At 49.3% G+C, this 17701-nt stretch overlaps 1 long non-coding RNA gene across 1 annotated transcript in view; it reads left to right on the forward strand.

The window, feature by feature from the left end:
* LOC127201187 (uncharacterized) overlaps positions 1 to 17701 on the forward strand; it is a 38608-nt gene that overhangs the window by 19805 nt on the left and 1102 nt on the right. The window contains exon 2 of the long non-coding RNA XR_007832167.1: positions 3213 to 3267. This is a non-coding gene — a long non-coding RNA (uncharacterized LOC127201187). The remainder of the gene's footprint in view (positions 1 to 3212; positions 3268 to 17701) is intronic.

Raw genomic sequence — 17701 nt, forward strand, 5'->3', positions numbered from 1 at the left:
CTCAGGCTGGGGCAGTAGTCACCAGCCACCAGGCTAATAAGCCTCCGAAATTTGCTGCCACCGAGGGACTCACTTTATATTTAATTTTGATCAAATTACTTTATTGAATTAGTAGTGCTAATTTGTTCATTGATTAGTGCAACCAAGGAGCTGCGTTTTAATTCTAAGGTTAAATTTTAATTAGAATTAGCTGCGTGAAGCCAGCAGCGTTGATGCTCTGGAAGAACCTGTCATGCCAGCTAACAGAACAGTCTGCTGGCAGATGCTGCAAAGACCCTAGCATCTGGACCAGAGACAAGAGTTTCCTGCCATGCATCACAGCACAGGGGCTGGGCTTCCCAATCCTATCCTTCTACTTGCCTCAGAGACTCTAGGCTTTTCTACAAACCTGCTCCTTGTTTACCGGTTTTTACGATTAGACTCAACAAGCCTCCAGGAAAGAAGAGGCTTCATTTTGTTCACAGTGCCATTGCCAGGATCAGGGGTGAGGCCTGCCATGTACTGGAGACTGGGTAATTCTTTGCCAAGTGACCACTGGTTTCTGGCACATGACGTGAGGCCAGAGGGCTGGACCAGGTCTGCAGTGAGGATCTTGCTCTTCACAAATCTCTCTGCACTTGGAAGGGCACCACTTCGGAAGTTTTCTTTTTCCTGATGCTCATTGCTCAGACCAGCCTCACACCACGTCTTTCTCAGTTCCCTCCCAACAGAGCCTGAGGCAGGGCTTCAGAGCATGTGGACTGCCTAGGAAGTGTTTCCAGAGGGGTCTGGGAGCAGAACCAGGTGGAAGCAGCTGCAGAGCATGGCGTGTTCCCAGCTAGGGCTAGCCTTCACTTTGATTGGCAGTACAAGGATGGCCCATGTTAGGGTGAGGGGCCAGCTTCCTGGGGTGGTGGGTTGGAAAGAAAAGGGGGTTTCTCAGGTTGAAGCAACTACTATATGACAGGAAATTTGAGCAGCAGCAAGTAGGAGTGGGCGGGGCTTTCCTCAGGTTGCAAATGAATCCAGTGACCCTTAGGGTCACTTCACTGGGCAGGTAGGTTTCAGGTGTTCGTTTCTTTGGCTGGGATCCAGATACCCAAGGTCTCTTGGGTCCTGTGGGTTGTTTCAGAGATGCCAAGTGTGACCACTTTTTTCCCCCAGGCAAAGGAGGAGTTTGGAAATGACTCAGACCTTGGTGTGCTGTGTAAAGTTCCGGCAGCCCACTCTTGAGGGTGGAGACACTTGACATTGGTCTGAAGGCAGCATGGGGGTGTGAGCAGAAGGCAGCAGGGTGGTGCCTGACAGATCCCAGGAAACCACCAGTCCAATCCAAATTCCTAGGCTAGCCCAAGAAAGTCTTGCTGTGGCGAGTAGGGTGGGGAACGTGTGCCCCACGTGTGCCTTCCCACCCTACTTTCCCTTCTGTGCCTCTGTGTGCCTAAAGAAATCAACCTCCGCTCCCAGGCAGCTCTCACCCCATCCAAGTATAATGTGAACTTCCTACCCTGTGGGCCCTGGAGTAGCTCTTTTAAGCAAGTGTGAGAGCAACATCAAGATCCAGGCCCCTGGGCTTGCCTTCAACCCCCATATATCAAGCAGTATTCCCCAGATCCCCTTTGTCAGGCACAGTGCTGGAAACTCCTCATCTCTCCTCTAAGTCTACTAACAGCCTTAGAACACTGGTATACCTCCCATTGGGACACAGGCGCCCCATTACCTCTCTCCCTCTCCTAAATTCTGGCCACACCCTGCTGTAGCTCTCTTAATTAACAATATGAACCCTGTGGTGGGAGAGTGGTTAGCACCAGGTGTATAAAGTGAAAGTTTCCACACTGTCAGGCCTCAAAGAAACCCAGGACACTTGGCTAACTGAGGTGCCTATTAACATATCAAAGCAGATTCTAGCCACCAGCCTCAGCCTCAGAAGTACCTGTTACAGAATCCTGGCCCCTCTTCACACTTCTCACTCCCACCTCCCACCCTAACCCTCTCCAGCCTCTGAGCTTTGCCTCCCTTCACTAATGTCTGTTTCCTATATAACTCAGCCATTTTGGCTATGCACTGTTTTGGTTCTCTTTGCCTTCTCTGCTTTCATCTTCCTCTTTTTTTTTTTTTTTTTTTTCTCCCTCTCTCCTTTCATGCGTCAGTCTATTCTGCTGACCACACCCAATCTGGACTCTTCCAGATGTCTCTGGCTAGTCCCAGCACCCCCCTCCCTCCACCAGATGCATAGAGTAAGGGCATGGTTTCCTAGCTACCTGTTTCCTGGCCCTAAAAGAATGGTCCGGAGTCAAAACTTCTTTCTGCCTCCTGTTAAGTTTGGGCTATGACTGTTAAGTTTGGGCCAGGACCTTTTGAGCCATGTTCACCAGCAGCGCTCCCTCATGACGGACACACATTAACTCAAGGGCAGAACTTCTGCCTTCCTGTTCCCTGGGAATCAGAGACAACCTGAATGCAGGCGTGTCCTTTGGGCTACTCATCAACCACATGGCTGGGGAGCCCCTCCCCCATCTCTGAAACCTGTAAGAGCCCCCTCCCAACTCCTGTGCTGCTTTTCTATAATGTTCAGAACCCACCTAATAAATCTCTTACCCAAAAGGACCCCCAATTCTGAGACCCTTGCGGTGACTTTGCAACAGGGGCCTGAGTCAGAGGTCATGGCCTTTGACCTGAGACCTGAGCTCCAGCCCAGGCTCTGACCTCACATTCTTCCTGCTGCCCCCTCCCTGTAAGGCAGCTACTGCCCTGAGGTTGGGATGAAGGCAGAGCTCAGCCTGTATTTGTGGGCCACCAGGAAAGTGCTACTGCCTGCTCCCACATCCGCTTCTAAGAATATGCTTCCCATATTCGCCCCTTCCGCCCCCCCCCCCCCCGCCAACACCTCCTCCCAGGAGTATGAGCAGCTGGACCTACCAGCACCCCAGGTAGTTCAGACTTTGTGGCAGATGTTCCCCAGTTAACAATTTGGAACTGAAAATTATCTTAGAGGCCTGGTCTCCAGACCAGCTTTGCTGTTTCCGTTTTCTTGGACAGGAAGTCCAGAAGTGTTGTTTTCAGTACTTGTGTGTTCTTCCCTCGCACTGAACCGCTAAAGGGGCTGTCACTCACTTTGCAAATGTTTCCTGTGGAAGGCTGAGCTGGGCAAACTGCAGGAACTCTGTCCTTAGTCCTACAGGCACCTACCCTCCTGCTGCTGCTGAAGCCAAGCCATTGTTTCTGTTTTTCAGATAAAGAAACTAAGACTGAGAGAGGTTAAGGAACTCCACTGATGCCTCACAGCAGGTAAGCTCTCAGGTCCCCTTTAGAGACTGTGCTCTGAGTTGTCTGGGATGGTGCTGGACTGATTGTCTCTTGCACCAAAGGCTGGGCTGTGGCTCTTGTGATGTGGTGACCTCATGCAGAACTGTGGGCTTATGGCCAAGGTGGGGGTGGTAGGTGGTATGTCATTAGGGCACTCCGGAGCATAACGCTAGTGTCCTGGGTTGAGGAATTAGCCCTGGGTGACTGTCAGGAGTGTATCCACCTCTCTCAAAAAAAGCCCTCTGAGGACCCAGCCCTCTAGGAAACAGAACACTGAGCCCACAGAGGGGCCAGGTGCCTCCTCATGACTGCGTCACATCCTGCCTCAACCACAGAGGCATCTCACCCTCAGTAACAGTCTTCGGTGGTTGGACAGTCACACCGTGTGGTTGGTTTTGGTTGTTTGGTTTCTGCAAAGCCAGAGGAAGTCCCTCCCGGGAACCTATAATTTGCTCAGCCAGAAAAGGCCAGCTCCAGACTTAAGGTCTCAAGGTCAGAAGCTGCTTCTCCAGGTGGACACTGCGGTCTAACCAGCTCCTCTTCCCAATGAGGTCTCAGCACCTCAGATGACTGAGCACTCCCTCCTAGCCCTTGTGAGGCCCAGGCAGGAAGAACCTGGTTCCCACCTTAGTTTGCTCTCCTGTGTCACTGGGGACAAGACAGCCTGGTGAGCTCCAATCCCACAGATCAGCAGGAGACAGGTCAGCAAGGGACACAGAGGAAAACAAGTAACTTGATCCTGCAGTGCAGTGTTATCTCATGGTTCAGGCAGGAGAGGAAAAATGCTACAGAGCCAGGGAGCTACAGCCAAGTGGCTTTAGGGTGTCCAGGAGAGAGCAAAGTCACAAGTGCAGTGAGGGACGATGGTGGGTGGCTCAGTCAGTAAAATCCTGCCTCGCAGGTATGGAAACCTGAAATTTTCAAATGCTAGATATAGTGATCCATGCCTGCTACCTCAGCAGCAGGGACACTAAGCTTGGCAAATCCCCAGGGGTTTGCTGGCCAGCCAGCATAGCCTAATGGGTGAGCCCAGGACCCTGTCTCAAAACACAAGGTGGATGGCTCCTGACCAAAAAATGACATCTGTCATCGACCTCCGGCCTCCACATGGATTTATTTACCTGTGCACGCTCAAGCATCTGCACACACATGTGTACCTACACAGACACAAAATAACAGAATAAAGGCAGTGAAGAACAAGACTGCTGTGAAAACAACAGCGTGTGCCTCAGGGAAGGAGGTACATTCCCTGCCTCAAGGAATGTATTTGGTGCCCCCTTGCAGTCTTCCACCTTGGTCCTCTGTGTGTTCAGTCTCCCCCGTCCCCACCAACACAGCCACTGCTTCTCTCTATTTCTCTCTATCTGTCATTCCCAAGTGCCTATAGGATTGGGAGGGAACAAGAAAAATCAGACAGCTGACTGGGAGCAGAACAGAAGTCTCTGACAGGAAGCTGTTCGTGCGTCCTTAGTCCACTGCACTCAAGGCAGTTTGAAGTTGCTTCGTTTTGTTGCTTTGCATTTAGTCTCCAAACGCATTTGGGAGCTAGGACTGTGAGCCCTCTACACATCACCATACCAGGCCCATAACTCCAGATGGAGCAGAAGAAGGTTCCATTCAGAAAGCAAGGCTTGGGCCTCTGTGTGGTGCTGGCCTCAGGGAGAGATACCCAAGCAGGCAGAGGCTGGAGCTGGAGAGGCGCAGAAGCAGCTGGCAGGTCTGGCTTCTGTCCAGGTCTACTTCTCCATGGGGTGGCATTGTCACCTGCCAGGCACCCACTGCCCAGTTCCTACAGCTCGTCATACAACAGGGGAAGTGCTCAGACGGTCAAGGATCCCAACTCTTAGCCTCAGTGTCAGATACAGGCTGGGATCACCTATACATATCTCATAAGGAACAGGCCAGAACTCCAGCCTGGTGGGAAGCAACCCAGACCTGCGGCTGCACCCTCCTCCCCCAGGGGCAGGCTGTGGCTCTGCTAGCGAGCCTGCTTCACTGAGCATCATCCGATTATCCTGATCCCATATGCCTGATATGAAACGGAGCCTCAGAAAAGTCAAGGACTTGGACTCCAGCACAGACTCAGACATTGTGCGCGCCCTCCTTACAGACCCTGGGGTAAGAAGACTGCTGTGCAGCCAACAGTAGGTGCAAAGACCCTGAGTCAGCCATTGTACTTGATACCCGTTTGCTCTCTTCTAACCTGTCTGCCTGGGTGTTCACTTCTGCCTCTCCTACCATCTCAGCCACCACTCCTCTCTGTTTTCCTCTGTCTGTCATCTCCGAGTAGCTCTTTTATTGGACTGTGGCAGGGAACAAGAAGCATATGTCAGTTGAATGGGGGCAGGACACAGGTGTCTCTAACAGGAAGTTCTTTGTGGGGACCCTTCATCCTAACTGCCCTTCTCCATCGGCCAAACTGCAGAGAGTGCTTGGCTAAGTCATCCTTACAGTCTCCACAATGTCAGTGTTTAGACATTTTCCACTCACTGTTTTGTGTGTTTCCTTCCCCAGTATCTTCCCAGATTTTGTCAGCTTTACGTGGTCCTGTTGATACTGCTAATTTTGGCTTTTTCAGGCAGGTCGCTTTTGCTTCTGTTGCCTTCTGTCCAATACCCCAAAGACCCTGAGCAGGGGTGCTCTGTCAGGGAAGGGCTATGGACAGAGATCTGCTCTGTCACCGAGGTGTACCTGGAGGAATTTGATGAATAAAAATATTTGGACACGAGGCTAGAACAGTGGTGGTGCGTCATCTAGGTCTGGATTTTGTCTCATTTGGCAGTGAATGTGCTGCCTGCTGCCTGCTTCCTAGAGGAGTCAGAGACCATGAGGCTCTGGTCTTTTCTCCCTAAGTTCTGAGAGACAAATAAAGGCCTGAACCAAGGCCTGCACATGCAGTCAGTGGCTTGCAGTTTGAGGCAGGAACATCAAGTGTAGGGTGCTACCATTTTGTAACAGAGAGCTGCAGAGGCCTCTAATCCAGCCTTGTAGAAGTGTCAGCATGACGCCTGAGAACACAAAAGATAGGAAGGAAGTCTTCCAACCATGTCAGCATTGGAAAAAAAGAGTTACTAGGTGGAGACTGAGTAATTTTAAATCCCTAGATGTATTATTAGCTGAGTGATAATATTAAAAACCACTAGGCACCCTCATTTGTAAAATGCAGATGGTCCCCCACTGTCCAAGTGATTGCTAAAGGTATTCCAAGTCTCTCTCCTAGGAGCGCAGTGGGAACGATGAATGGCAGGGCTGGGGGAGGGGCGGAGATGAGGAAGTGGAGGCAGCTTAACTTCAGGCCCACCCTTTCAGCTTTTCACAGGGCCGTTCACTAATCATTGTGTGGTCTAGAACACCTGGATGCAGAAGTGATAGGGACACTTTGCAGTTTGTCCAAGGGAGCTGTCACTTGCCCCACCCACCATTCTGATTTGAATGGAGGAGCAACTGTCAGGGAAAGGCCCCTGGGCAGGTCAGACAGCTTGTGCAAGTCGCTGGGCCTGTCTGTGGGGTCTGCTGTAGAGCCATACAGGAAGACAGCCAGCTTGGGTGGGTTTGCCTTTTGTATTTAATGTTTCTTAGTCCCTTCTTGTCTCCCTGATGACAAAAAAAAAAAAAAAAAGCATTTTCCCAGTGCAAGGCCTTCTCTTCATGCGCCAGTAATCCCAACACATATCACAGCAGAAACAAGGTAGAGGAGGTACAGCAAATACTTTAGTAACGGTGGAACTAATGCCTTCATGGGAAGTCAAGGTGTGTTAATGTATCCTTTAAATGTTTAAATATATTTTATTTGTTCTCCGAGAATTTAACGTACGCGTATAATATATTTTGGTCATATCTGTCCCACTCCCCTTTAACTCTTCCCAGACCTCCCCACCATGTCCCACTTTCAACTTCATGTCCTCCTTTTATGTTTTCTTAATTTGTAACTATTTATGTTAAATTAGTTTTGCCCTTATATGGAAGGGTGTAAGGCTGTCCACTGATATATGGTCCACCTACCAGGAGTCGCAGCCCTGAAGAAAATTGACTCTTCCTCTCCTAACAGTTATCAAGTGCCAATAGCTTCTCCATTAGAGGTGGGGGCCTTATGAGCTCACACCCTCCCCCACACACTACAATGTTGACTGGCTTTGATTTTGTGCAGGCAACCTCGGCTGCTATGAGTTCAGTCCTGTCAATGTCATGTCCAGAAAACACTGTTTTTCCCCTGGCCTTCATGAACTCTATCTCTTTACAGTTTTTTTTTTTTTTCCCCATTACCTCTTTTGCAACATTCCTCAACCTTTGATATAGGTCTGTCTTACCTATCACTCTGTATTAAGCATCATGCAGTGCAAAAAGAAGCTTCTCTGATGAAGGCTGAGTGATGTACTAATCTATGAATACAAAATAATTATTTAAAAAGGAGCTTGGTACTATGTTTACATAGTAAACTAATAGAAATAACTTCTCCCTTAGGGTCCATGGCCTCCCCAGGTACGGATTTTTGGCCAGATATGAGTTCTTATTTCTGAGTGGTCCTGAAATCCAATCAGAGAATGATTGGTAACCCATTAGCAGTGATACTACTATTGCACTGTCTTAGCAGGGTAGTCATTATTGTAACTCAGGTAGGAGCTTGTAGAAGTGATGTGGGCTGGGATTGTATTCCAGGTCTGCAGAGGCCACGGAGCTTTTGGGGCAAAGAACAGCACAGGAAGTAAAGACAGCCTGAGCCTGGGGCTGGCTTCTGTTTTATGTTTGCGAACAAACCGTTCAGACTATAGGGGATGCTAGACCCTGGCAGAGGACATGAAAATCCTGCATAGTGGGAGAGCTATGCAGAGACATACCATAGTCCTATAAATGGTCACTGTCTGCACTCACAGAGAAAGCCAGTTCACCTCCATAAGTCACCCTTTCAGGGTTAGATTGCCCTTTTCTTTACTGAGAATGATAATTTTTGATCTGAACTCCAATGTACATGCACACACACACACACACACACATTCATATTCTCTGTCTCTTTCTCTCTCTCTCCCCCACCCCCCACCCCCCTCCCCCTGACAAGGGGAAGGATGGATCACTAGAGGGAAGGTGACAAGATATAAAAAAAAAGAAGAAGAAGAAAGAAGAAGAAGGGGAAAAAAAGGAACTATTAAGGGCTGCCCCTATTTAGATCTGTGCCTCATTTTACACAACCATACAGTGCCCCTCCCTCACGTGGCTGTGCCTTTTGCCTGTGTTAGTGTTCTTGGGACATATTTGTATCTCCAATTGTCTGGATGAGTCACTGTGTGGAAGAGGCCTTGCACTGACTGGATAAGTCTGAGAGCCAGGTTCAGGCAGATGTTTCTGGCCCCACACCTGGAACATCTGTGCCCTCCTACCTTTCTAGCCCTGGCATCTCGCCAAGAGCCAACGGGGGAGCAGCCAAACTTCCCCAGATCTGCCTCTCACTACTGGTGCTCAGAGGAGATGCAAATGGACCAGAAGGTGCTCTGTGCTCCCTACTCAGATGTCCTTTGATAGGCAGTAAGAGATGTGCAATCCCGTCCTTTCATCCCTCCCTTGTACTCAGAACGAGCTGCAGGGTGGAATGAGTGGAACTGTCTATTTTAAATACCTACTTGGCAGCCGGCTGGGCCGCTCCCACTCTACCTCCAGCCATAACTGGTACTGGCTCAGGTGGCTCAGGACACCTCTCTCCATGCATGCTTCCTCAATGAGATGGAGGGTATAGCATCTGTGGTCACTTTGTGAGGTGCAAGACCGGGTGGAATGACCCTCCCCTTTCCATGTGGAGTCCCTGAGGCAGAAGACTTCTGTGACCCAAGAAGAGACCTGGCACAAGGCCAGATCTGAGAGGCAAAACCCAGCAAAAAGAGCTTGGGCTATGCAGCCCCACTGCTAAGCTGGCCTCTTAGCTCCCCACACTGCCAAGCCTGCCTCTTAGCGTAACTCTTACAAAATGTTCCATACTGGAGCCAGTGACTTCCCCTTTCTGGACTTCATTTTCCTAATGTGTAAAGTTGACATGTTGACAGGTTGATTGGATGAAGCAGAATACAGCTCCTGGAGCTCTGCTTGGGGCCAGCACACGGGGGTTGGACAAGGCACCTGCATTTTCTCACTCTGTTCCACTAGATTGTAGAGGTGTGGTTACGTTGTCTCCTGCCCAGAGAAGGCTGTCAGGCTGTGGCCCTGCAGCTGACCCCAGACCTAGGAGCTGTTTTCTTAGTGGCTTTTTCCATGAAGCCTGAAGCCCCAGTGATCATATAATGATTGATGAGGAAGTGCCTCTGTGACCGCGCCCTGCACCAGGAATCCATCGGGTAGCATGGTGCTATCAGAGCTGTCTCTGGCCCCCAGCATATGGTATCCATCACAGGCATTGGCAGCATGACCCAGGTGCCATGTCTGGCTCTGACTGGGGGCTTGTCACTCACAATGCAGCAGTGAGCTACGCCTTCCTATCTCCATGTTCCCAGTATACAAAGAAAAAGTTAGCTCTGAGCTGCAAGGCTGAAATTCCCAGAGCCGGTCAACAGAGCAGGCTGCATACTAAAGCCAGGTCCCTGGGCTGTCCTCCCCAGCATGGGGCTGCCTGGCTGTGGTCAGGCTTCTCCATCAAGGAGATCCATGGGGAGACATTAACGGTAGCATCTTTCTTGTGGCTGTTGTGTTCTTGTCTGCAGGCCTACCCTAGGCCCTCAAAGCATATCACATGGCCCACTAATCTTCACTGTTTCCTGTTTGTTAGGCAGGCCTGCCCACACTGCCGGGCACACCACCCTCTGTTTCCTGTCTTCATCCTAGGCCTCCCCAGGGCTATCTGGCCTCTGCTGCTTTGTTGAGTCCCCCACACTTCTACTCCAGCCCTGTACCCCAGTCCTCCAAGAGGATTTCCCTTGACTAGGACAATGTCCCTCATTTCCCGAGTTTGGAAGGGGTGTCAACAGGCAACTTAGGTGCCGTGAACTGTCAAGTGGAAGGGTGGCTTTTGTTCACCTCAGGGGCTAGGCAGCTTCACCTAAGAGCCCACTGCACACAGGGACGTGCCCGAAACCCTCCATATCAAACATAACCTGCTGGGGAGTGTTGGGCTCTGTACCACAGTCTGCGTGCCCTTCCGTGACACGCTAGAGGTAGTCCCAGCCTCTTCCAGAACCTTCTAATGCCCTTGTAATCAGAATTAAAGTATTCCTGTGACACTGAAGGGACTGTGCAGAAAGGTCCCTCTTGGAGCCACATGTCAGCTTTCTGAGCTTAGCTCCAAGCAGCCTGGCTGCCATCCTTCACTCATATGAGCTTCTTAGAAGCAACTGACAGTTCTAGGGGACACTGGGAGGAGTGGAGGGGGACGTCCTAAGGAGCCTTTCCTGTGCCATTCTTGCCATACCATCCATATCAGAGATGCCCTTTCCTTTGAGGACCGGTGTGCCTGGGTACCCAGACAGCAGGATCCCTCAGAGTCTCACTCCTGTTCTTCACTTCTCATGCTGTTTGCACATCGTCAGACGCCAAGTTGAGTGCCCCTCCATCCACGTAAAAAGATTTGTGGACTTAAATGCCTTTTGTGCTGCTGAGAATATGAAAACATGACCTGACCGCTGCCATGTGACTCTCTGTAATCCTGCTTAATCAGGCTTCTCACGGGGAGTCTACAGACTGTGCCCTGAATCGCTACCCGTGTTTCAAGGCAGTCTTTGCTCCCCATCCTTCCAGCTAGAAAACCAGCAAGAGCGGCAAGGAGGAGAGTGAGGAGAGAGACTTAGATGTGGAGCCGAGGCTCCTCCCATCTGCTAGCACCTCTAGCTAGCAAAAGGAGAGATGGATAAGAGAGTGTGCGGGAAGGATCAGGGAACCAGATTGCCCCCCCCCAAAAAAAAACAACAGGCTTCCTCAGTCTCTGATATGAGATAAGACTGCTCTTCAGCCGTCTTTGGAGTGTCCCAAGACACCTCTACACTCCAGCCTTCTATGTCATTGTAGCCCTGGTGATTCTCACACACTGGCTTTTTTGCCTTATTCTTGAGTCCATATTTCCAAATACTCAATGACCAAGCAGTGTCCACTGGCTCAGGCATTCTAAAGGACACCCTGTTCTCCATAACCCTGACTAATATTCCATCACCACAGCCATATGCTGAGATGAACCTCAATTGGACCCCTCATCCCCCACCCATACCAAACCTCAGCTGTCCGCAGAGCTACTTATTCAAAAGGGGCCTTTTAATGCTGTCCCTGGTCAGCCATTTCAGAGTCACTTTACTCTTTGGTGAAGCCTCCTGGGAGGCACTGGCTCCTCTGAGCAGATTTAGCACAGGCACTGTCGTGATGCTTCCTGGCTATAGTCCATTCTTGGCTTCATTATCTAGTGGTGAGGATGACAAACACACAGATGTATTAGTTACTTTTCTATTGCTGAGATAAAACTTTGTGACCAAGGCAATTTATAGAAGAAGTGGTTATTTGGGGCTAAGATTCTAGACAGTTAAAGTCCATGGTGGTGGCGCAGGGACATTGGGTGGCAGGCATGGTGGCTGGAGCAGATACTGAGGGCTTATAACTTGAACCACAAGCACAAAGCACAGAGACAGTGAACTAGGATTAGGGTGAAGGGTTAAGCTCTCAAAGCCTACCTCCAGTGACATACTTCCTCCAGCAAGGTGGTGTCTCCTAAGCCCCGCCCACCCCCCCCCCCCCCCCCCCCCCCCGCCAAGGAGTGCTGCCAATTGGGGACCAAATGTTCAAATATCAGAGCCTTTGGAGGGCATTCCCATTCAAACCACCACGACAACGATGTTCAGAAGAGCATTGCAGGTTTCCAGGTATCCTCAGATGCTCAGGGCACAGGTAAGAAAAACAGTGTGACACTGAAGGTCTGACTTAGGAGCCAACTCAGTCCTTACTAGCCTTGACCCAGAGCAAACTCCTTGATTCAAGGGCTCGACCTTGTACTCTGTGTAAATGCAGCTGTTGTTTCTACAGTTCCTTGTGACTTGGGAAGGTCAGCCTCTTAGAGCCCAGTGTGCTCCTCTACAATGGAGAGTTCCAGGAGGCTGCTAGGAGACTCTCTGGCTGCTTGAATTTCACATATTAGTTACTTTCCCCCATGGACACATAAAATGCCTGACAAAAGTGACTTAAGGAAGGAAGGCAGGTGTATTGGTTACTTTTTGTTGTTATCATAAAGTACCATGACCAAAAGCAACTTATCAACGAATTTATTTGGGCCTGCTATCCTAAAAAGAAAGCCCCTGATGGCCAGGGAGAGATGGAACAGGAAGTTGAGAAATCACATCTTTATCCAATGCAAGAAGTAGAGACAGAACTAGAAGTGGAGAGAGACTGTAATCTCTTTAAGCCCACCCTCAGTGATGTACTTCCTCCAACTAGTCTCCACCTTCTAAAGTTTCCATAGTCTTCCCAAACAATGCTACCAACCAGGAACCAAGTGTTAAAATATGTAAGCCTATGAGAGATGTTTCTTATTCAACCCACCACATTTCTACTTCCTTTCATGGGCTCATGGCCATATCCTAATGCAAAATGCGTTTAGTCTAACTTCAGAAGTCCCCATAGTCATTAGCAGTTTGAACACTGTTACTTCTGAAACGGAAGGCAATCTCTTGACTGTAACTCCCTGTAAGTGAAAAGGCAAATTATATACTTCCAAGATATAATTGCTCAGGATACACATAATATTTCTTGGGTGGGGGTGAGTGGCTAGAGGCTCATAGAGGAAATACTGGACTCAAACAAGATCCATGAGGGAAAACACCAGACCCTGTAGCTTAATGCCTAGTATCTGAGGATTTAGAAAGCCCAGCCTGATGCCCAAGCTTTGCTGTCTGCCACCTGCATCTCACTCTGACTGGTCCCATTCTCTGTATGCAACACTTCCTTGACAGATGTTTTACAGCGCATACATTTCTAACACCTGGAGGTCTCCACAGCAACTCAGGCTTCGTGTCTATAGTGTCGTACAATGGCCTTCCTTACCTCTTGGGGCTGTGTTCTGATTGTAGAGCACCCCCCCACACACACAGTCCTGTTACCAATTTCTTTATGAGTTTTCTTTTTTTGCTGACATGATAAAACATCTCAATCAAAACTGAATTTCAGAAGAGTTTATTTGGTTTGTGGTTCTGAGCTGGGGAAGGGGGAGTCCATTATGCTAGGGGAGGCATGGAAGCAGGTGGCTAGATCAAAAAGCTAAGAGGTCACATCTTTATCCGTATGCAGGAAGCAGAGAGAAAACTGGAAGTGGAGCAAGGCTTTAAACTCAAAGCCTATCCGCTAACATACTTTCTCAACCTCCAAAAGGTTCCATAACTTCTCCAAACAGTGTCGCCAACTGGGAACCAAGTATTCAAATACATGATCCGTTTTTCTTTTTCTTTTTTTTTAAGATTTATATTTATTATTATTATGTATACAGTACTCTGCCTGCACATACACCTGCAGGCCAGAAGAGACCATCAGGTCACATTATAGATGGTTGTGAGCCACCATGTGGTTGCTGGGAATTGAACTCAGGACCTTTGGAGCAGTAGTCAGTGCCCTTAATCTCTGAGCCATCTCTCCAGCCCACATGATCGATTTTTCATCCCAGCCATCATTAAAGGGGTGATTTTAGCTCACCAAGGGTGTAGTTCACCTTGGCAGAGATGGTACAGTGGGAGGATAGTGGAGTGTTTGAGCACAATTGCTTCCACATCACAGAGAGTGATGAATGCTAGTGCTCACCTGACATTCTCCTCCTGATTCATCTATATTCAGGACAGGTTGTTCCAGCTCAATTAAGACTTTATAAAGAGCCTCTTTAGTAGAAATCCATGAAGTTATTTATTTATTTATTTATTTATTTTTACTTATCTATTTATTTGCTTTTAAACCTATTTTATTTGGGGTATTGAAGCCTCTACCTCCCTTCCTCCAACCCCTTAACCCTGGGTATGAGAAAGAAGGTTGGTGGAGAGAAAGGGCACAGACCCCTTTACTTCTCTTGGCGGTTTAGGCTTAATGGGTTCATTGGGAGCAGTACCAATCTCCGTCAACAGAAAATACACCAAGCAGTCTCCTCTGAGTTGCTGCCACACTGAAACATTTCTCTCCATCTATCTCCAAGCTGCCACACTATTCGTCTCTACTCTCTCCAAAGTGCTACACACCAACGCTACCATTGCATGCCACCCCCTCTCTCTCCAAGCTCTCCTATTTGTCTTCCTCTGAGTCCTAGACCACACCCCTCTCTGTGCTGCATGAGACAGGCTATTACCAACTGACAAAGACCTTGCCCCACAGGAAGCCATTATCATCAGCAAACATACTCAAGTCCAACCTAAGATTCCACACTTGAGATTAAAACAAAAACATATTTACATAACATAATTGAGTTTACAAAGAAACTCACTCAAATGTGTGCAGGTGCCTGTAGCGGTCAGAAGAGGGCAAAGGTCCCTCAGAACTGGGGTTACATACAGGCAGATGTGTGCTGTACGATATGAGTTCTAGGATCCAAACCGTGACCCTCTGCAAGAGTAGGAAGTGCTCTTAACCTCTGAGCCATCTCTCCAACCACCTTTTTCCACCTTCATAAGATTTATGTTATTTCCAGAGTAATTCTAAATCTAGTCAACTTGACAATGAAAATTATCCATTACACCCGGGTATAATATGCACAAAGGTTGTTAGGGGGTGGTTATGTCTGGGATGGGCAGGCCAAGTAGAGGTAAACTGGGGAGTCATTTGGGCTGCCAGGTTTGGTTGGAGACATCCTAGGGATCTTCAAGGCAAGCACTGAGGATCCTATCTGAGAATATGGGAGGAAAATGCATGCTCTTCACAGACCCGTCATTTGTAAAGTTGAGGGAAGGGAAGAGATGTGGGACCTCAAGGCCTTTCGGGCACCCATTCTGGATGGCACCCTGAGACCAGGAAGCTTCAGAAAGTCAGCACAGAACACAAATCTTACTAACTTCAGCCTTTAGGTAGGGAAGACAGGTCCTGCAGTTCTGTGTGAAGCCACTTTCAGGCACCACCACTAAGGTAGGGCAGAAGGAAGGAAGGCCTCATCTCTCTTCTGTCAACCCAGACATTATTGATTAACTGCCTTTTGAACTATTTGGGCAAGGAAAGTTCTAAAATGAGATTTTTGAGGTGCAGGCCCTATATCACTCGAGGGGCAGGGGATATGGAGGAGTAGATCTCCCCCCACTGTGGTAGACAGCGACCCAAACTAGGGTCCAGGTCAACAAGAAACAGGACTCCCTAAAAGTCCTTGGTTGGAATGCAGCAATGACACCACTTTGGAGTGAGAATCAGCCATTTGAAAGCAGATACCTCCCTGGTGTCTGGTCGCCCCTCATGCTTTGACTTTAACTACAAGATTCTAGAATTCGCCTGGAAGATTTGAACATCTCCAGGCCCCCAGGTTCCCCAGAGAGGTGTAGCTGGGGGACCTCATCAGGACGAAAGCAAGTCACTTAACATCAGCAGCAAGAAGCCCTGAGTGGTCCTCAGCTGCAGGTTATGGGTGGTAAAGGAGCTGGGGCCAGCTGTATTTCCCTCCACAGCTGAGCCCTGGGCAGGAGCTCACTGTGACTCACTGGACCTTGGGTTTTCCAAATGACGGAGTAAAGCAGAAGTGGGACACACCCAGTGTGAGAACACAGAAACTCCAGATCCTGCTCAGAGGACACCATTTTCAGGGCCAACATCTTCCTCCTGGAAATGCCTTACTTAGCACCAAGTAGATGTGCCAGAAACAAAAAAGGCAGGGAGTTGGGAGTATCTAGACTTTTCATTCCCAAGTCTGAGAAAGCACCCTATTTGATAAGGAGGACCCAGGTTCAAATTCGTGGTTGGTTTCCTGGGTGTGTGAACTCGGTCTGAGGCTTCCCCAGTGAGTCTGAGTCACATCATCTGGGCATCGGTGGTGAGGGTAACTCCTTTCAGTGCACGTTCCCTGCTAGGAAGCTCTTACTCCCTATAGGCCCATAAAGAAGTGTGATGGCTCTGCCTTAAGGAGCAGACCTGGACCTACAGAGACAGACTGACTTACACAGGGTGTCTCAGCTAGGAAAGATGGGCTCAACGTTCACACCGAGGCATAGCTGAGTGCAAAGGCTATATGCTCTAGTTATAGGCCAGTGCAGAGGGCTGCTCGGAGCTTAACAGGTGGCAGCTGGGACCCTGAGTTGCAAAATACAAAGAACAGGTTGACCCCATCCAATACTGGGGCACAAATCTATGAGGATGTCAGGCTCTCCTAGTGGCTGTTAATTTCACAAGCTCCAAAGGGCAGTGCATCTGTACTCCTAAGTGTGGGGGAGGGGAATATGAGGGACAGGCAAGTAGACAGTATGAGTAGAGCCATTGTGGAAGAACCCTCGGGAGTCAAGAGTAGCTTGCACACACGCTTGCACGCACGCACCATGAGTTAGTTAGGATCCCTTTCCCCCAGGTCCTCAGAAAGCACTGAAGGCTCAGTTGCCACCACCTGGAGGAACTCAGGCAGGGTGTCGCTGCCTTGTATTCTTTGATGCCTGGTGTCATTTGGTCCTTTAAATAACCTTGTCCTTGAGACAGCCCCGCCATCTTATTGGGGTACATTTTACACAGGAAGCATCTGGGATTTGAGGAAGAGAAACAGCTATGACTCATGTAGTACATACACTCGCTGCTCTGAGCTGGTCACCTCGATGTCAGTCAGTCTGTCCACACAGACCTGGAGGACCACTCTTCTATTCTCTGGATTCAGGAAGTAAGGATCAGAGAGATGAAGGGACTGACCCACAACGCACGGCAACTATATGGTGCGCTGTCTGTGACTGTTTGTAGTCTGGTGCTCTTGGCCAGGCTCCACTGAAAACCTTCTGTAGTAAGGATAGGTGGCGCCAAGTATCCCCTGGCCAGGACAGGGCTTGACAGCGCTTTGCAGAAGGCTTTCTCTTGTGTTGAAGGCATTCCACTGGCCTGGGTCTCACTCTCTGGTTTCTGATTCTGCCATGTGAAGCCAGCGAGCCAGACCCCAGGGGCCTGGAGAGGATCTGCTTTTCAGTGATGAAGAGGACAAGATTAGTCCAGAAGTCACTGGGCCATGATTCAGGTGTGTTGTAGAAAACATGTCTATCACAGAGATAAAAGAGCTGCTTCTGGGCAGGGCAGGGGCTGTGGAGGTCCCACTCGTTGCTTTGCCCCTTCCTGCCCAACCACCTGCCCAAGTTTATAGAGAGGGAAGATATTCTGTTGCTCATGGGAGCCTTGCTGTCTGCACAGAGAGGGTCGAACACAGGTAGAACCCTTCCCCCTAACCTAGAATGGCTGCAGAGAACTCCAGGTAGGCATAGCCAAGGCCTGAAGGGTGGGGATCCCTGAGGTGAAAACGAGTGCAATGAAGTAGGGTGAAAACGAGAGATAAAGT

The sequence above is a fragment of the Acomys russatus genome, chromosome 17 (assembly GCF_903995435.1).
Source record: "Acomys russatus chromosome 17, mAcoRus1.1, whole genome shotgun sequence".
In the NCBI taxonomy this organism is placed as follows: Eukaryota; Metazoa; Chordata; class Mammalia; order Rodentia; family Muridae; genus Acomys; species Acomys russatus.